The sequence below is a fragment of the Taudactylus pleione genome, unplaced genomic scaffold (assembly GCF_031769625.1).
Source record: "Taudactylus pleione unplaced genomic scaffold, aTauple2 ptg000018l, whole genome shotgun sequence".
In the NCBI taxonomy this organism is placed as follows: Eukaryota; Metazoa; Chordata; class Amphibia; order Anura; family Myobatrachidae; genus Taudactylus; species Taudactylus pleione.
Window position 1 is genome coordinate 12,847,194 of NW_028284420.1, and position 22,101 is coordinate 12,869,294.

Sequence of the window (22,101 nt, forward strand, 5' to 3'; positions counted from 1 at the left end):
CAACGATGCGCGTTCCCGTTTGTCAGATAATGATATCTGACATCTGATGGGTTTGCAGTCAGACTTGGACGATTCCATTCATTTTAATGCAGTCAAAAATCGTTCAATCGTTCAAATCGTTCAAAACTTTGGTCAAATCGTTCAAATCGTTCAAATCGTTCAGTCGTTCAGTCGTTCATCTGACAAATCTGACAAGTCTGACAAATCTGACCGTGTGTACGCTCCATAACTCTACATGAGCCCCATTATGGTTTACATAAAACAAGAGGAAGATCTATCAGATTCCAGAACCTCCCACATAACCTTCATAGCTTCCATATCTAATTACATCCCCTTTTACAGTCCACACACAATCTCACACATCATCTTTCTCTCACATCCTCATGACATTTGGTCGATATTTCTGTGTGACTGGATCATGCAGCCAACTAAGAAACTGTGCATTCTGGCTGGACCAAAATGCAATGTATAGCACCTATCCTTGTGTATCAATGCCTATTTCCCTTAAGATTGTAAGCTTGCGAGCAGGGCCTTCCTACCAATATATCTGTTTGTTATTACCCAGTTTTGTTCTATTAATGTTCCAATTGTAAAGCGCAACGGAATATGCTGCGCTATATAAGAAACTGTTAATAAATAAATAAAAAATAAATAAATCTATACAGTGTGATTCTATACCCAAACATGACCAATTCACTGCGCAGCTCCATGTCATCTATTTCGTTGTTCATTATCTTCCCCAATGCATTTTCCTTCACTATTGTCTTCCATATCAATAAACAAGACCCTTGTCTACCTGATGTATTCCCATACCTCTCACCCTTTGGTTGTTCACAATCGGGATGAGGGGAGTGGCAATGGGGGAAATACCTCCCAAATCAGGGCTAACCTTCTGAAATTGGGACTATCCCATTGAAATCAGTAATCAAGCATTCTCCATGCTGCCATTGTAACAGTGGGTAGGCACAAGGTGGTAGGATGGGGGGTGGGGGATAGTGGAACTAGATATGACAGAACTGAACATTACCTTTAAAACAATACAAAACTTTTAGGTCTATTTACTAAGCCTTGAATGGAGATAAAGGGAAAATAGATAAAGTCCCAACCAATCAGCTCATAGCTGTTATTTTTCATACACAGCCTGTGACATGGCAGTTAGGAGCTGATTGGTTGGGACTTTATCTCCATTCACTTTATCTCCATCCAAGGCTTAGTAAAAAGACCTCTTACTGTATTTATAATGATAAATATTTTTTGTGGCTATTAGAAGATATTAGTTTAAACACTTAAAAATGTGTAATATTCCTCTCACAGTAAGAAGGCAACTTTATACAGACTAACAATTAGCGATAGTGTATAGTATAAAATAAATTATAAATGTCAAATTATTACTTTTTCAATATTAGAGTCGCCGCCAAGAAGAAAACTAGCAAAGGAAAGGAAGGGAGTATTTACGGAAACTGATATGAAGAAAAAGCAGATGTTGGCTAAATTAGTTGTTTACATTTTTTCTTCCATTCATTACATAATTCAGTAGCAAAATTGCAGATTTTTTGTAGCCTGAGATAACTGCACTGCTTACTAGAGATGAGCTGTTCGGTTTTGCTGAAAACTGAACATACCCGAACATTGGGGTTCCGAGTAGAACCGAGTTCTGATTTGGGTCTTCCCGCCAAGTTCGGAACTCAGATCTAAAACCCGGATCTTGTGTGTTTTGGATTGCTTTAAGTCCCTCCCTTGTGATTACATGTGCTGTGGGGTGGTCAAAATTGACTGGAAATGAATGTTATTGAAAAACAAAACCAGGTCCAAGTTACATGATTTTAGCTGTTTTAATCAATTTTTAAAGAAATCCAAAACACTTGAGGGTGGTTTTGCCAAAACCAAAATCAAAACATTTGAGGGTGGTTTTGCCATGAATGGTAGAGATGTCCGTGCACATCTCTACCACTTACCCAACAGTAATAGAATAGATACACAGTACAAAACTTATAGGGCCTGGTGCAAATTTCTAAGAAAATCAGGCATACTTTACTCAAAAAAAGCATGCACAGCCAGGAGGCTGATTATGAGTTGGATGTGAAGTGAGTGGTAATTAAAAATGACCAAGGTGATGCTACCATGGGATGTAAAATCCAAAATTGTGGTGAGCAGCTGTATATAAAAGAGGATACAAACAAAAAATATGGTGGTTGCTCAGATCAGCTTAATGACTTAGCACAGGTGCTTGTAAAGGGCAGGGTTTGACTGAACACAGAAAAAAGGGATTTGCCCTCCAGTAGCAAAATCAACAAAAAATACTTAAATCCTACATAATAATAGAGATTTAGAGGTAAAAGTTACATACATTTGAAAATATATGAATAAGCGCCAGGCCAATCATCAAGTTAATTATCATTCCGTGTTGGTTTCAGTTTTGTATCTAGCACCAAGAGACTGCTCTTTCTATGGACTCATATATAAATAAGGCCCCAATTAATCATAACATCTAGGACTGAGTACATATATTATGTGGATTGAGTGATTTTTTACTTTTATCAGTATTGTACTATATCATTTTATATTATTTTTATATATTTATACATAACATATATTTTAGTACTGTGATCTTATACATATAAATTTACAAGATAAAAATGTGTACTTTATATGTGATTCGTGTTTATAACTGTTACTATAGAGCGCAGCTTTTTTCCATTTTCTTGCATTCATATTTTTGTGAGGACTGACTATCCTCTTTTATAAATAAGTGCCAGGCCAATCATCAAGGCTCCTCTGTACTGGTGTCCCTAACATTAAGGGGATCACGTCTAAGAAACAGGGTACCCAAATTTTTTTTAGCCAAGGACCATCCCCAGGGTATCACACGAAAAGGGGAAAAAAAGGTGATAGTGAAGTGTAAAGGATAGATGTGTAAGGATAAATCAATAAGTGTTAATGAAATGTGAAAGAATTAAAATGACATAAATAATAAACAAACAATTAGAAAAGTGATAAAAATATTCTATGTGAATTAAGTGGTGATGCCCTGAAAAAGGTCCAGCCAGAACAACTCCGGGGGCCCCACTCCCAAATGCTCACCCCAAAATAATTATTGCTACATAATAGTAGTACCCACTCTGGGTCATATAATTACAAATTGGTGTACTGCATGATAACAGCACATGTATAAGCTGAGAGCTAACTCACCTTGGTGGTACCCCAGAAACCTCCACATGGCACTATAAGGACCAGCACCTCCTCCTAATGCTGGCTCCCTTCATGCCTCTCGAGACTGCAAACAAAAAATATGGTGGTTGCTCAGATCAGCTTAATGACTTAGCACAGGTGCTTGTAAAGGGCGGGTTTACACTGAACACTGAAAAAAGGGATTTGCCCTCCAGCACACTGTAGCAAAATCAACAAAAGATACTTAAATCCGACATAATAATAAAGATTTAGAGGTATAAGTTACATACATTTGCAAATATATGAATAAGCGCCAGGCCAATCGTCAAGGCTCCTCTATACTGGCGTCCCTAACATTAAGGGGTTCACGTCCGCAAAGCAGGGTACCGAGAAGCATTTTCCCAATGCCGGGAGACCGGCACCCGGCATCCCAATCGAAGCGATGCCGGGCGCCACTGCGGACAGCTGCGCGGGGGGGTTAGGTTTAGGGCTCCCTTGGGGGGGACTTAGGGTTAGGCACCCCCCGGGAGGTTAGGGCTAGGCTAGGGGTAGGGAGAGTTAGGGCTAGGCACCCCCGGGGGGGGACTTAGGGTTAGGCTCCCCCCCGGGGGACTTAGGCGGCAGGGAAGGGGGGTTTAGGTTTAGGCACTTAGAGGGGGGATTAGGGTTAGGCACTGGGGGGATTAGGGTTAGGGGGGTTAGGTTAGTTCATACTTACCTGCAGATGATCGGGATTTTCAGCCGTGTCGGCCTGCCGCTGCCGGGATTTGAACCGTCGGACTTGTGTCCATCAGTAAATCATATGTATTCCATAAATTTTGCTCCCTCCTGCCAAAAAAGTTTCAAATGCCCCTCGAGCCACCCCATTGGGTATTTTGGTAAAATAATTACAGGGACGTTTAGACGCAATTATGGCTCCCAGTGCAACAGTTAAAAATGTACCCCCACCCCCCCTAGACAGTTTACAGTATATTTAATTTTTCCTCCTTATAGTAATGCCCCTTACACATTATGCCACACACCGTAATGCCCCTTACACATTATTCCACACCCCCTGCGCCTCATACTACCTGCTTCTCTCACCCACTCCCTGCACCTCACACTACCTGCTTCCCCCCACCCCCTGTGCCTCACACTACCTGCTTCCCCTCTACCCCCTGTTCATCACACTACCTGCTTCCCCTCCACCCCCTGTTCCTCACACTACCTGCTTCCCCCCACCCCCTGTGCCTCACACTACCTGCTTTCCCACCACCCCCTCTGCCTCACACTACCTGCTTCCCCCCCACCCCCTGCACCTCACACTACTTGCTTCCCTATCCTACTCCCTGCACCTCACACTACCTGCTTCCCTATCCTACTCCCTGCACCTCACACTACCTGCTGCCCCCCCTCCCCCTGCACCTCACACTACCTGCTTCCCTATCATACTCCCTGCACCTCACAGTGCTCACACTACTTTGCCCCAGTTACAGTACCTCTCAGTCCCCCTTTGCTGACAGAGACCAGCTACATCTCCTCCTTCCCATCCACAACGCTCTCCGTGGGTGGCTCGGCACCCAGCAGGAACACACACACACATCTTCAGCGCTGGGATAGTGAATCGGGTCCCCAGTGCCAGGGCATGAAGGCAGAATACAGTGGCTGTTAAACTTTGAGCCGGCCGTGAACTTATCACGGCGCATACCAGCAGCCAATCAGAAGCAGCCGCACAACTACTTCTCATTGGCTGTAGGACCACATTGAGCTAGGGCCGGCCCTGCAGATAGAGAAAACATTTGTTGTTTATTTTGAGCTTGCTTCTGACGTTGGTTCCCATGTGGTGTCCTCATCAGCACACACCTGAGCTGCCGCAACATTCCCCTCCCCGAGCGTGCACACACACGCAGTGACAGCAGGGAGGCGGAGCTGAGGAAACTGACGGGAGATAGGTGATGCTAAGAACAGCGTCGCAAGGAAGTGGAGCAGCAGACAGTTTGCAGGGAGGGAGACTGCGCTGCGAAATCCAGATCGGCCCATCTGTCCAGTCTGGCCCTGCCTGTCTGTACCCCTCCGTCTCCCTGGCACAGTACAGCGGGGAGCCCCTGGGTGCCTAACAGATGCTAGAGGTCCAGTAGGACCTCTAGTATATGTCTCCTCCTATGCGGTCACCCACAGCTATGCGAGCAGTATGGAGGCAGATTTTTTTTTTTTTAAATCCGCCTTAATTCAGAGCGAGCGCTCGCAAATAGAAGAGCGGCTCTGAATCAAGCCCTATATATTCAGGTTGTCCTGCAAGTACGGGCGATGAACGACATCGTTGACAGCATATCCACTGGACGATATAATGAAATGATTGAACGATAACGATGTTGTTCAATCGTTCATTACATCGTCTAGTGGATACACGGCATTATACCGCTTACTACCGTGCAGAGCCATAACTAGACTTTTTGGTGCCCTCTGCCAGAAAGAGCATTGGCACCCCTTTATTTTTTAAATAGGGACATAAGAGAGTAGACCTGAAACAGGGCCATGGCCTCATGGGGATGGGCCAGGGAAGAGATAGGGGAGGCCAGGAGATGCTGGGGATAAAAGAAGAGGAAGATACAAGTGAGAATGATAATAAACAGAAAACTGACAGACCCAAACAGCACCCCCTGCCGTGCGGTCCCCTGTGGCTCATGGCACAGGTCACGCTATGATAGTTACGGCCCTGCCACTGTGCCAACACTGCTTATGGAACTACAAGTCTTACTGCATGTATATTACCCTGTGCAAAGCCCAGACACTGCATGCTACCTCTGTTAACCCACTCCTGACAGGATCTGTATCATACCACAGGTACCTGAGATATGCTGCATTAAACCTGTGTTGTCTCACTCCTTGTTGTTTTACATGGTTTAAAAACCAAAGCCCTGGTTAAGCTACTCAACGTGCGTTCTAACCTCCATTATACCTATCAACATAGGTTCTGCCAATAACATGAATCTACAAATAAATTTTCTCAGTCACCATGTAACACAATGTTAGTTAAATTAAGTTCTAAGAACAGAGGGCCTGATTCAGAGCCGGACACTATTTGCGAACGGTCGTACAGAAAAAGGGGCTGGCTATTTAAATTGAGCGCTCGCTCTTTGCGGTCTGTTGACTCCTCTATGTCTGATCGAGCGAACGAAACATGCGCTCGCTATCTTGTAAAGACGCTCCCTGGCCGTTCGCATCATACGTCATCTCCGCTATTTATTAGATTAATCGAGCACATCGAAAGGCGTCTGAACTGCTCGCAGTGCTTGTGGTTAGATTTTCCAACCGCAATCATGCGAACAGTTCAGGCTAAGAGACAACCAAGTGATGTGGCTGATGACGCTGCTTTGTTAATTATGCACACCCTTAAAACGCCCATTTTGACCGTTTGGCACGCCTGCGTTCGGCTCTCCACTCCCCGTTTTCAAGCACCTTCCCCTGTTACCAGCCACAAACGCCTCATCCTGTCACTCAAATTAGCAGGCACTCGCTATTTTGCTAACACACGATTTCCAACCGCACTGACTGGTTGGCGCATGCGCATTACGACCCATACGCATGCGCAGATGTGCGAACATCGCTCGGAGCGAACGAGCGGCCGCTTACGAACGGCTCTGAATCAGGCCCAGAGCTTGCAAAATCCAATGGTTTCCTAAAAGACATGGATGGGGGCAGTATATCTGCATATATACATATAGCTTCATTCTGACACACAGAGAAATTATCCGGGGACAGGGGAACTAGCTATATCCCTTGAGAGACAAGACTATGACATGCTGTACAATCTTCACTACCAGCAAGTAAATGTTTCTAAACGTAATTTTCACACATTTTTCCTGCTTTTTTAAAGGACAACATGCATGTGTAATTCCTTCCAGCTGACTGAAAGGGTCACCGAAAGCCTGCCAAATGTGTGCTGTATTGTACTCATAGTGAAAATACTCATGCGTGCTTAATCGCTGACAATATTGCAATTTAGCTGCCTAGAGTTGCTGAACAAAAGGAGTGATTCACGCAAGAGATGACCATTATTCTTCAGGTTAAGCAATATTCCAATGCTCTCATGACTTGATGAAAACCAGGTAGTCATTTAAATAGTACTTAATGTACGAAGCAGGTACTTTTGCAAATGAATAATTGTCAGCAACACTGTAAAAATATTTTCATAAAATCTTACATAACCTACAGTGTCTAAGTACGAGTATCTCATATATTAATAACCATATTGGGCCTTTGTGTACATTGAACTACAGTAAGGTCCTGATTTAGAGGTGCACGTTAACTGCATGTAATGAGTGATTATTTGCTACTGTGCATGCACAAAATATTCTGAAAACCCCTACGGCACATGCGTTACACTGAGTATCTGCACAAATGCACTGTGGCTTATGGGATCGAAATGGCGAGGAAAACCATGGACATTTCTGGGTGGTGACTGGGCAGTGGCCTTAAGTATACGCAAAAGTTTATCTAGAATCACTGGTGCTCTTATAGTGTGCAGAGATGTTGAAAGTGGACGTTTCAGTGCTTGCACATGCAAATGCACACTAGTACACGAGGGGAAGCCTAAAAGTATCATTTACATATTATTGCCTCCACAATTCCGCAGACATACAGTACACACCAATGGCTGCAACTGTGTGCACTTCTCAATCAGGTCCTAAATGCTCATATTCACCCATATACAGAGTTGTTTGCATCTTTGCAGTGCACCCACCTACCCCCTAGCAATACTCATAATCATCATCACAGCACACCTGCACCCACCTATACTAGGTGGCAATGATACGGCTAGAGACTTGTATTTATTCTTACTTTCTATCCAATTTCACATAGCACCCAATTCCACTGACACACCGTCAGTGAGCTTTGCATCAATGAGAACACCCGATAAAGCCCAGTGAAGTACCTTTAATCTTCAGTAGAGAAAGGACTAAAATATGTATAAGCCCTGGACTGATTATTTATTAGATAAATCTAGGGGAAGGGCATGACTTGCTAGGGATGATCAGTACATTGAGACCCATAAAGAAGAGCATATTCTTTTGCCATATTTGGTAAAACCAGAAATAGCTTAAAATTTGCATGGCTTTTATAAGAGTTTGAAACAATATGTTGCTCCCAATCTATATGCACTGACAAAATGCATATATATGTCCACATGAGGAGTTGTACCAGTGACGTGCGCTGAGTTCAATGGCTGGGGAGGCACACATGTATAAAAATACAGTTTTTATATCAAAATGCTGGAGTATGACAGTGAGTATGATAGGGAAGGGAGTATGACAGGGGAGGCTTTGCCTCCTCTGCCTACCCTGACTGCACATCCCTGAGTTGTACGCATCTTTATATGCGACTTTCCCACATGTGCACACTTGATTTGCTACTTACAGCACCCACTACCCTATACTAGGTGCACTACACCTCTTCAGTTGTAAGTGTAGATGCAATTGAAAAGCATATGACTCTGCATCACCCATACTTTGAAAACATGCAAGATAGAAATAGGCTCAAGTCCAACTCGCCATCAGGCCCTTTGTGTGTATAATATTCTGCACAATAAAAATATGTTTAATTATTTTATTGTAAGAGTTGCTACCATGTTTTTTACAGTTGCTTCTTTTCTTCAAAATCAGTTACCTTTCTCTTTGTGCTGTGATATAAACAACTAGCTGGAAAACTCGGCGTTGCCCGTTTTGAAGACTGGACCCTAAAGTACACCTGCAGCCTTTATTTGTTTACATTGTCCTCACCTATAACCCCATCCCATTGATCCTGAATGGATCCCACTGTTTGCTAACATGCATGTAAACAGTGGCGTAACTACCGTGAGTGCAAGGGGTGCAGCTATTTTGGTGCTTGAGATGCCTCTGTGGCCCATCGCACCCCCTGCACACAGTGATGCACACATGGTGGGCCAATCCAGTCAGGCCCACCGTGGAGGACCCGGGTGTCAGCGGTTTTGATTTGGTGCCGGCCCGCCAGCTGACGTGCCAGCAGGCAGACATGGAGAAACTGCACTGCAGGTCGTGAGGAAATCAGAGCTTGCAGACCAGCAGCGAATCAGCAGTGACTGTTCTTGATTGGCTGCCGGTCCACGAGCTCCGTTTGGTTCATGACCGATGCCAGATTAAAATTACACTGGTGCTGTTTGTCCATGTCTGCTGCTGCCTGCCGGTGCACCAGCTGTAATAAGCTGGTGGCCTGGCACCAAATTCACACATGCTGGCTGCTGATGACACACAGGGGGAGGCGAGAGGCTGCTTTAGGGACATGGGGAGGTGAGTTGCTGGGAGGGGGAGGCATAATGTTATAATGGGCATTACTGTGTGGCATAAGTTGTAAGGGGCACTACTATTGTTACATTTTGCTACATTAATCTGATACTTAATACAAATACTTTTGCAGGAAAAAAAAATTGGGATCTATCTAATTGCTACTCGTCGTGGTACATCTTAGCCGTGCTTGCATCTTGTGCCAAATGAAGCAAAAAAGGAAAGGTGTATGAGGACAAATCTGTATGGTCACTTTAAAAAGGACTAACTCTGGATTTATTATTAACTTGCATGAGTCATAAAGTTTGACACTTGCTCAGACTGAGGTTAAGAGAATACTTTTGTGGCTTTCACACAGATTTTTGGCAGACTGTCAATTTCCACTGGAGCCAGCCCTGAAACCTGTGTAATTTAAGAGTCTCCCTATTTGCATGAGTCATACATTTTGACACTTGTTTAAACAAAAGTTAAAAGGATACTTTTGTAGCTTTCACACAGGTTTTTGGCAGACTGCCAAACCTGTGTAATTTAAGTGTCCCCATTTTTAGGGATTGAGTGACAGTGTGTGGCATTTATGAAGTTCAAACCTAGGCACAAACCTAATCCTGGTCAAACTACACCACCATGCCAAATTTGGTGGAGCTAGGTATAAAACTCTAGCCATGCATAAAGGACAAACAGACAGGCAGACAGACACACTTTCTTTATTATTCTATAGATAAGGTGGTTTGTGAGTTGCAACATAAGGTCCACAAGTCGCTTGCTCTCTGACAATCCCCTAGAATCAGCGAGCTAGAGTTAGGTGGGGAAAGCCGAACAATAGGACTGGTAAATCAGGGATGCAAAACATAGCCAAAAGGATGGTCCAAGTAAAGCTGATGCCAAACCAGAAGATAAGGAACAAAGGGCCCGATTCAGCTTTGGAAAAAGAGTGAGATATCTCACTGAACTGATCATCTTGGTGAAACCATGCTGCACTGCAGGTGGGGCAGATTTAAAATGTGCAGAGAGATTTAGATTTGGGAGGAGTTCTGGCCCTTATTCAGAGCCGGATGCTGTGACAGAGCACTCGCTCTGAATCAGGGCTGGCCTTCTAGATTTTTAGAGCGGCCTCCTGGGCGCTCGCATAGCTGTGGGTGACCACCCACAGCAATAGCGAGCGGCCAGGAAGATGGTCACGATGGTCAAGACCATCGCGACTATTTGGCTTGCGACGAGACCCTTGTGGTAGGGTCTCGTTGCAGCAAGCCCAAGAGAGATTTCAGCTCAAACAGAGCCGAAATCTCTCCCACTGACATCACTCATGATGGCAGTGGGGCCGCCCCCACTGGTACGAGACCCGGAGCGGCGGTTTGCCCGTCGCTACCCGGGTCTCGTGCATGCACACGATGGAGCTGGCTCCATCATGTGCATGCGCACTGGGCCACCATCGACCCACTTGTGAGCGCATAGCGCTTGCGAGCAGGTCTGAATCAGGCTCTGTGTCCAAACTGACATCTAAATTGTAGAGTAATAATAAAGCTGTGCAGTATTTGTGGGCTACATGCAAAAGCAACCAGTATTTACCCTAAATGCCAAACAAATGTATGTATTTACACCCCTTGCATTGCAATATGGTTTGTTCAGGTTCACAGTTAAGTGAGAATTCTCACTCTGGACCTCATTCATAGGCGGTCACAAGAAGCGATGGCTCTCTCTGAATGAGGGCGGGCGCTTCTTGTTTTTTGGTGCGGGCTCCTGGTCGCAAGCTAAGCTGTGGGTTACCACCCAGAGCTTAGCTAGCGACCAGGGTGATGGTCGCAATGGTGATCACCATCGCGACCATCGGGGCTTGCGACCAGACCCTCTGATGGAGCAGGAAGCTCCCCACTGACATCACTGAGGATGTCAGTGTGGCCGCCAACAAAACGGTAGGCATCCATTAAGGAACACCTCCGTTTTGGAAACCACCCACTTGGCCCGCCTACAAAAAGGGGCGAGCTGTCACTCAACATCGACAGCTGCCCCTTTTGTAGAGAGCTCCGGAGCGAGAGAGTTGCTCTCTCGCTCTCTCGCTCCGGGGTTTGCACACGCGCAGTGCGGCCGCTGCGCATTCGCAGGGCTATCCATCGACCCGGTTGCGAGCATATCAGTGCTTGCGACCGGGTCTGAATGACCCCCTCTATTCCCAAGTCTGAATCAGGCCCAAAGTACAAAATCAAGATATGGAGTAAAGGTCAGTGACAACACGAAGAATCTGCTGCACCATCTGGAATGGAGAGGGGGAAAGACCTAACAATCTGGCATTGAGTAGTGTACAGATCTGAGCTTAATTAGAGACCAATTTAAATGTTCTGCCCCTGATGTCAGCAGTCCCAATAAATTGATTTTCAGGGAAATGTATTAGCATTTGTGAATGTACAGAATTTGCATGAGTGATAGTGGTACTTGGTTGCAGTCAGGACAATTAAGACATCCATAGGTACTGGGACATGGGAAACTCAAAGAGATGTGACCATGCCCTCTTAAAAAAAACCAATGTAAAATACTATGCACACTGGGAGGTTGAAAGGGGTAGTCAGGGCTGCAATGCGGGTGTGTGGTACATGCAAGTGAACTGCACGGGGGCATTGACAGCACAATTGCATCATTGTGGCCCTGCCTCCCACTATCCAATGCCACAATTTCTGTCACTGAGAAGCGGGGAGGCCACAATAATGCATCAAGGTCCTCATTCATACCCGGTCGCAAGCACTGAGTGCTCGCAACCGGGTCGATGTTTAGGCCCTGCCCACGCGCAGCGGCCTCACTGTGCATACATAAACTCCCTTGCTCTGGAGCTCACTACAAAAGGGCCAGCTGTCGATGTTGATCGACAGTTCGGCCCATTTTGTAGGCGGGGCGTGGGGGTGGTTTTACAAACGGAGGCGACTGCCGTTTTGTGGGCGGCTGCACTGACATCAGCAGTGATGTCAGTGGGGAGCTTCCTGCTCGATCAGAGCAGGATGCTCCCTGGAGCTTCCTGCTGCTGAGACCCAACCTTAGGGTCTCGTTGCAAGCCCAGATGGTCGCGATGGTCTTGACCTTAAAAATAGAAGCAGCCGCCCCTTTTCAGAATGAGCGCTCGCTTCTTGCGAGCGCCTCTGAATGAGGGCCTTAGCGTGAATCATGTCATCATGCTGCACGGACAGCCCACTTCACTCAGGAAGTAGATGGCAGCGGGTAGTCATCAGGTGTCCTCCAGGAGACTTACCTACTCTTACGGGTGTTCTGAAGAGCCACCCGAAATTCGTGAGTCTTCCGAATGTTTTGGGAGTGTAGGTAAGTATGGTTTTAAAAATATTTTCATGCAAACGCATTTACATATTTATTTTTAATTGCATGTATGAGCTCTCGGGCCCCTTAGTGTGTACTGTACTGCTACACTTCAACTGCCACTAACAGAAGCTAGCACACTACAGTGTCAGGATGCAGAAAGTACCACACAAAAGAAAGCACCCGTGTAGCAGAGCATACTACAGACAGCTCTAGTAGCACTACAAGTTTCAAAATGCACTGCCATCCAGCAGTCTTATAGTTTCACCACAGCTGGAGAGATACTGCACAGATCTACAGGGAGCACCACAATGCAGAAAGCCTCATGTAATAGGTATATTTGCTGTGGATGCTGACACTGATAATATGTGACTTTGCATTATAGCCAATTAAGGCTTCCTAATAAAAACATTTGAATATTAATGTTAGGAAATGTTCTTGTAATAGTCCCGTTGTGTTAATGTTACTTGTAAAATTCAGATAGATAGAATGTGCACATCCAAGATGGGAACATGTGGAAGCAGCACTGATCTGGAGCAAGAATATTCTTGCCAGTAATTAAGCAATAACCACAGATGGTGAAGTCTATAACCAGTGCTATATGAACTTCCCAGAGGTGATAATCACTGTTATAAATCCTCACGCTGAAAACAGAGTAACAAAATATTTCCCATGTCTTTAGACTGACACTTACCGGATGCTTTCTATTGCACAAGTCAAATATGATCTTAGGTGTTCATCTGAATAAATATATATATTAAAAGTGTATGAAAGAATGCAATCCTAGGACTATTTCCATGGTGTGTAAGTGTTAGTTATTCTGAGATGTTGGATCCTTAATATGAACCTTTATAATAGATATTCCCAAATGCCACCACTCAATGGTTAGTCTAGTAATCTAATTCCATTTATTAAATTATTAATGTATTATTATTTTTAGTGACTGAAGCCAGGGGAGGTTCAAGAGTGTATGGGGCCCATGTGCAGTCTCTGTAGACACTCCATCTCTCACTGACACATGAACTCAAATACCTTTTATCCCATGTACATCCCCTTGTTATGTCATAAGCAAGTGTTTGCTGACTGGCTTACCAGCTAATTAAATCTGTCACCCTCCCCAAACTACTTCAATCACATTTAACTTAAAACCAAATAATTCCTCATAATCCCCCTGCAGAATAATTATCTAACCACTTTCAGACATACGACCCGGGAAATTCCCTGCTCAGACCCGGGTTTTTCACCTCAGCAAAATCCTGTGTTTTTGCTCAAGACCCCCTTTCCTACTACACTTGAGATCGGGGAAATTCCCAGGTCGACCCCTTTCAGACATAAACAGGGTTTTCCAGTTGTTTCAGTTTTTTCACTTTGCTGGTCCACAATAATGAGATTATTCTATAAATATCATAAAAGGTAAGATATCTGTCGCTCCACAACAATTTTTATTTTTTTACATTTTATTCAAATTTATAAGGTATTTGGTAAGGGCTAACTTGCCATATTTGCTCCAGATGCAAAGAGATTGAATATATATATATATATATATATATATATCTATATATCGAAAGGCATTGTTCTCCTACGCACTGTCCCCACTGGCACCTTTTTCCTCTGCATGTGCCTCACGCACTCTCTGGCTGACGGTGATGATGTCATCAGAATGCATAGGCCAGTGGTGTCACATTGGGGGTGCCTCTGCTTCAGGCAGCCCTGCCAGGCCCATGAGAAGCTTCTAGATGCAGTCCGGAAGTAATATCCTGGGTTGCAACAATCAGCCTTGACCCGGGTTGTATACCCGGGACTTACATCCCGGGAAAAACGCTGGTCAATAGCAGGGGTGGCAACCCGAGAATGTGCTCCTGGGTTGGTGCCTTTTAGACATACGTAAGACCTGGGTAGTTTCGCCGAGCCCCAGCAAAAACCCGGGAATCTCAGTATGTCTGAAGGGGTATAAAATATGGGGTGTTCACATTAAGGGGTCTATTTACTAAGTAGTGTTAGGAGACAGAGTAAAAAGTAGAAATGTGCACCGACCCTCGTGTTTTGGTTTTAATTTTGGATCTGGATCTCCCATGGTTTTGGATATGGATTGGTTTTGCCAAAACCTCACCTCCGTGTTTTGTTTTTTGTGTTTTGGTTTTAGATTTATTCTTAAAAAATAAAAAAACAGCTAAAATCACAAAAAATGGGCCTTTTTTTTGTTCCTACAGTGTTAATAACCTCAATAACATTTATTTCCACTCGTTTCCAGTCAATTTTGACCACCTCACAGCTCACAATATTGATTTTTTCATCTTGTTAAAGGGCCAAAAGGTTGCATCCAGCTGGCTGGCTCAAATCTGATTAATATAATTATGAATAGAGTTGAGGACTGTGCAAAGATGATGGTTGGGATACCCTTGAGGATTGAAGAATTGATAGTTGGTACAGCCCCTGGCTGTAAAATTGATAATAAATGAATTAAAAAACAAATCATTGGTGCAGCCCCGGGCTGAATAATTAATAAAAATTGAATTAAAAAAGTAAAAAACAATTCATTGGGTGCAGCCCCGGGCTGAATAATTAATAAACAGAAATTCATTGAATTGATAATAAATTAATTAAAAAACAATTCATTGGTGCAGCCCCAGGCTAAATAATTAATAATTTAATTAAAAAAGTAAAAAACAATTCATTGGGTGCAGTCCCCTAGATGAATAATTAATAAAAATAAATTAATTGGTTTAGCCCCTGGCTGTAAAATTGATAATAAATTCATTTAAAAACAAATCATTGGTTCCTAAATCAACCATAACATTAATTTAAAATGTCAGGCAGCAATGCCACAACCAGCACATAATGGAAAGGAAAAAGGTGCAAGATTAAATAGTCCTTGGATATGTTGTATTCAAAACAGGACATTCACAGTTTAACAAACCAATCATTTCAGTGACAAGGACTGCCAATTGTGGCTGAAATGATTGGTTTGTTTGGACCCCCATCAAACAAGTTGCCAATGTGATATGGACATGGAAATGAAAATGATCCCATACACAAACTGGCTTTACATTACTAGTTGTTGTCATCCTCGTTCTCATCATCCCCATCAGTGTGTACATCCCCTTCTTCACCAAGCGTTGGATTGTTCACCCACTAATAGTGAACGTGAGCTGGGTTTAGATCGTCACGAGACAGGTTCGTTTTACCCTACTGATGAGGTGTTGTTGCCATAGTAATCCTGCTCAGTACGAGAGGAACCGCAGGTTCAGACAATATTAATTCATCCCCGCTGGAATCCACCATAGGCGCCTCTGTAATTTTTTTATGTAATTGTTGGTAGAGGTCTTCCTCGTGGAATTTGTAATTCATTTTAATGAACATCATCTTTTCCACATATTGAGGAAGTAACCTCCTACGTCGATCACTGACAAGGTTGCCAGCTGCACTGAAAACTCTTTTTGGAGGGTGGGCAACTGAAGTAATGCAAAGCCAGTTTGTGTATGGGCCTCCAAATTGCCTCTTTTTCCTGCCAGTTCTGAAAGGGACTGTCTGAAATGCCTATTAGGATGTTATCTCTGAAATAGTCCTCGACCATTCTGTGAATGGAGACCGTATCACACATAGTCATGGTAGAAGATATGTCACTAGTAGGCAGTTCTCTCAGGCCAGACCAGATGTAATTTTTTGGTGAATGATCAGCAGGCATTCTGTAAGGAAAATTTTGTTTTTTCCTGGCAGCTGCAGAAACTGAAGGAGGAGATGATGGTGTTTCACGTGCGGCTGCAGTTGACAATTTTTTTTACCAACATCTCTTTGAACAGTTTTAGATTTTGGTCTGTTGGAAAAAACTCACAAGGTAGGACTTAAACCTAGGATCCAGAATGGTCGCCAAAATATATTTTTCAGATTTCAATAGATTGACGACTCTTGGATATTGGTGAATTGAATCAAGGGCTTGATCCACCAGTCCAACATACTTTGCAGAATCGCTCCATTTCACCTCCTCCTTCAGTTTCTCCAGCTGTTTTTGCAGAAGTCTGATGAGGGGAATGACCTGACTCAAGCTGGCAGTGTCTGAACTAACTTCACGTGTGGCAAGTTGAAAGGGTTTGAGAACCTTGCACAACATGGAAATTATTCTCCAATGCACTTGAGTAAGGCGCATTCTCTCAGGACTGTGACTATTTCAGTACATAAAGATAGACTACTTTTGCCAAAGTTCCATTGTGGTCATTGGAGGAGCTATCCTGCTTGCTGGCAAGCTTCTCATTCAGGGGATAGAGTGTTAAAGTGATCATCTGTTTCCCAGGTGTCGTCAGGTTGTGGGATTTCTAGGTTGCTCATTATTTCAAACCTGATTCCATTTGGGTCACATGTTTTTAAACTTCCTATGGATCACAGACCTCTAGTATAAAGCCTGTCACTAACTGTGTCTCAGTGTCTGTGCAACATTGCTTTCAGGTCTTTTCTTGGACTCCTGCCAGATCCGCGCTGTGCCTGTGGATTGCTGTGGACTTTGTTGTATTCCATATGAACTTCTGATGCCAGTTACCCGCTGCACTACAGAGCCCAGCATTCCTATTGCCTAAGTATTGCTTACTGCTCCATCACTGTGGTTTCATCATTTTGCTGCACAATTTACTTTGCCTGTTGTCTTTCTGTTCCTCTGGATATTGAACTCATCCTTGTTACAGTTGTCAACTGCACCGTTACAGTATCATCTCTGCATCACGGGGCTCAACCCCGCTCCGAACCCTAGCCACGTCACAGGGCTCAACCCTGTTCCAGAATCTCATTACATCACAGGGCTCAACCCTGCTACAACCTTCTCCACATCATGGGGCTCAACCCTCCTCCGAACCCTAGCCATGTTGCAGGGCTCAACCCTGTTCCGGAATCTCATTGCATCACAGGGCTCAACCCTGCTTCAATCTTCTCTGCATCACGGAGCTCAACCCCGCTCCAAACTCTAGCCACGCCGCAGGGCTCAACCCTGTTCTGGAATCTCATCACCTTACAGGGTTTAACCCTGCTCCGACTGCAATACACTACAAGGCTCAAGAGTGCTTCATCTCTCACTGCACCGCAGGGCTCGGCCCTGTCCCGGAACTATATTATTCTGCAGGGCTCACTCTGCTCCAGATTTCCATCACTACAGGGTTCTACCCTGGCAAAGGTCCTCAATGCCATCCTGAGGTGTTAGCCTCATACTGGACTCGGGGTTCCCTACAACATTAGTTCTTATATGTTAAAGACTGCATATATATATATATATATATATATATTTGGGGATTTTTTCCTATACTTATGATTGCATATGTGAACCTCTGTGCTGTTTGATACTTTATATGAGACCTTGCTGATTATAATTCTTTTGTGAATAAAGTCTATTTTACTTTTTAACCTGTGCTACTGAGTTTCATGAAAAGGTCATTCCTAAGACCAGCCCAGTTTATTGTGCCTAGTAGGCCTGCCTCCATCCAGGAGTCTCAAGTGTCGGCAGCCGTGACACATTCCTCCTCCACGGCCTATGTCATAGTCCATTGTATAGGCCTGGAAGGCCTTTTGCTGTTCCTACATCCGCTGAAGCATATAGAGGGTAGAATTCCACCGAGTTACTACCACTTGCTTCAGCAGATGGAAGGGCAAATTTAACAGTACCTGCTGGTCATGCAATCTTTAATGTCTAAAATATCCGGATATTTTACGGGCCACCAAGTGCAACTCCTGCATGACCGTGTCAGTTTTTCAAAAAACTTTGCACCACCAAATTAATTGTGTGAGCAAAACATGGGACGTGTTGGAATTCGCCCAGATGTAATGCTCTCACAATATTGGTGGCTTTGTCCGAAATCACAAATCCCAAGGAGAGTCCAAGTGGGGTAAGCCATTTAGCAATGATTTCCCTGAGTTTTTCTAAGAGGTTCACAGTGGTATGCCTCTTAGTGAAACCAGTTAGACAAAGAGTAGCCTGCCTCTGTATCAGCTGTCTTTTGGTAGATGTTGCTGCTGCTGTTCTAGGCAATACACGTACCCAGTGGCCTGTCAAAGTCACGTAATCCTTAGTTTGCCCTGTCCCACTTGTCCACATATCAGTGGTCAAGCGGACAGTGGGTACAAAGGGATTTCTGAGGACATTAATAAGTTTTTTTTAATATCCTTGTACAGATTTGGAATTGCTGTTCTAGCGAAGTGGAATCTAGAAGGGATGTGTTAGCGAGGACACATGACCTCAATTAACTGTCGAAACCCCACTGTGGTAGTGGCGGAAACTGGACACACATCTAATACCAGCCTAGCTGTGATGGTGTCAGTAATCCACTGTGCAACTGTGTGATTGCTGTCATACTTGTTTGCCCTTCCAAATGATTGTTTGATAGTTAATTGTTTTTGGAGGATACACTACAAGTAGTTTCCTCCTGGTCCCCTTCTGGTATGAAGATCCACTCACAGCAACAGCAGCAGCAACAGGTGTAGTCATCAAGGATCCTTATGAGGAATCACAGATAGGAGAGGAGTCAATCATGCTTCAAATACCAACATTGGATGTAGCAGGACTACTCCCGATTACGAATGAGGATGTTGATGATGCAGCTGTTGGTGTTGGAGATCGAAGGTGTTTGGATCTCACAGAGAGTGAGCAGGTAGGTGATATAGAACTTGTTACTTTTTGAGTTTGGGAACTTGGCACCAAACACTTTGATATTTGATGAATGCACTCCAAGTGACGTAACAAGGAGGAGGTTCCTGGTGGTTTAGGTCCCTCCCTCTACTCACTCTTGCATGGCAATGGTCACATATGGCTTGACAACTGTTAACTTGATCAGGGTGGAAATAATTTCACACATGAGAAGTAGATTTTTTTGTCTTTTGCCCCGGCATAACAACAATGGGCTTTGGCTTTTTCAATCCATGGGCAACAGCTGTTGCCTTACTTACACAAAGGGCATCCTCGGCATCAACATCATCATCACCAACATCTTCATCATCAACATCCTCATCATCCTTAGTGCCTTCAACTACCAAAATATCCTCTTCCTCCATGTGCAATTCCATAGAAGCATCCTCAATGACAACATCTGCAAGATGTTGACTGCCCTTCCCCACATTTACAGAGGGCACACAAATGTTGGAACTTGGAGGATCCTCCAGTACACTAGTATGTAGGTCTGGCTCACACATGGCAACCGCATTGCACTCTCCTCGGAGATTTGTGATTTTGATTTCTCAGGGCACAGTTATTTTTTTACGAAGGGCTATCAGAATCAGTAGTCTTCCTAAAGAAAGGCCAAGGCCTTATGCTTTCCTTGACACTTTGTGTAGTGATGGGCATATTGCCAAGTTTTTGTTTATCTAAAGGGAACTTGCCTTTCAATTTTTTTTTATTAACTTCAGTAAAAGTAGCTTTACCATATCGATGGCGTGACTTAAGCCCTGGGGCATGGGCCTTCATAGAGTACGAGGAAGTTGACGGCATTGCACTGCTGGCAGCAGCTACAACATGTGGTTCTTGGCCTTGCTCTCCTGTCATGTGACAGCCCTCCATATTTTCTGCAGTCTTGAAGCAATGTCACAAGCACCAATAGTGTAGCCAAGGTGTGGTTACAAAATTCACACATGTGCAGTCGTGTACACACACAAAATATTAGACAAAAATGACAACTGATATTTATTTTTTTTCAGCTCCAGAACCTGAGCCCAGAGCACCGATTGATCTTGACTGGAGTCGGGCAGCACTAGGTTGCAACTTGGGCCCAGAGCAGTGATTGATCATGACTGGAGTGGGGCAGCACTAGGTTGCAACTTGCATTGCTGGCTGGATACACGCACACACACAGACAGTAAAAGATAAAAAAAAATTTCAATTGATTTTAATTTTATTTATGCTCAAGAACTTGGGCCCGGAGCACTTATTGATCATGTCTGTCTTCAGGATGTACTAGGTTGCAACTTGCATTGCTGGCTGGATCTTGTGCAGTTAAGCCTAACACGCACGCACACATACAAAGAGTAAAACATCAAAAAAGACTATTGATTTAAATTTTTTGTATGCTCAAGAACTTGGGCCCAGAGCAGTGATTGATCATGACTGGAGTGGGGCAGCACTAGGTTGCAACTTGTGTTGCTGGCTGGATACACACACACACAGACAGTAAAAGATAAAAAAAAGACAATTGATTTTAATTTTGTTTATGCTCAAGAACTTGGGTCCAGAGCACTGATTGATCACAACTGGAGTCGGGCAGCACTAGGTTGCAACTTGCATTGCTGGCTGGATCTTGTGCGGTTAAGCCTAACACACATGCACAGACAGTAAAAGATAAAAAAAAGACAATTGATTTCTATTTTTTTTCAGCTACAGAACTTGGGCACAGAGCACCTATTGATCATGACTGGAGTTGGGCAGCACTAGGTTGCAACTTGCGTTGCTGGCTGGATCTTGTGCGGTTAAGCCTAACACACACGCACACACACAGACATTAAAAGATAAAAAAAATCCAATTGATTTGATTTTTTTTTATGCTCAAGAACTTGGGCCCAGAGCAGCGATTGATCACGACTGGAGTGGGCAACACTAGGTTGCAACTTGCATTGCTGGCTGGATACACGCACACACAGACAGTAAAAGATAAAAAAAAAGACAATTGATTTGAATTTTTTTTATGCTCAAGAACTTGGGCCCAGAGCAGTGATTGATCATCACTGGAGTCAGGCAGCACTAGGTTGCAACTTGCGTTGCTGGCTGGATCTTGTGTGGTTAAGCCTAACACGCAAACACACACAGAAAAATATTACACTAAAAGACACTTTTATTTTTTGCCTTTTTTACAATATATATACAGGTTGAGTCTCCCATATCCAAATATTCCGAAATACAGAATATTCCGAAATACGGAATATTTTTAGCATGACTGAGATAGTGAAAACTTAGATTTTTGATGGTTCAATGTACAGAAACTTTGTTTAAGGCACAAAATTATTAAAAATAAAGTATAAAATGACCTATAGACTGTGTGTATAAAGTGTATATGACACATAAATGAATTTCATGTATGTACACAAACTTTGTTTGAGCCACAAAATTATTGAAAATATTGTATAAAATTACGTTCAGGCTGTGTGTATAAGGTGTATATAAATCATAAATGCATTCTGTGTTTAGATTTGGCCCCTATTCCTAAGACATTTCAATATGGTATGCAATTATTCCAAAATACGGAATATTCCGATATCCAAAATACCCCTGGTCCCAAGCATTTTGGATATGGGAGACTCAACCTGTATATATATATATATATATATATATATATATACATTTTATTTTTTGGGAGTCCAGAACTTGGGCCCAGATGAATGCAGAACCAGCCCAGATGTGTTC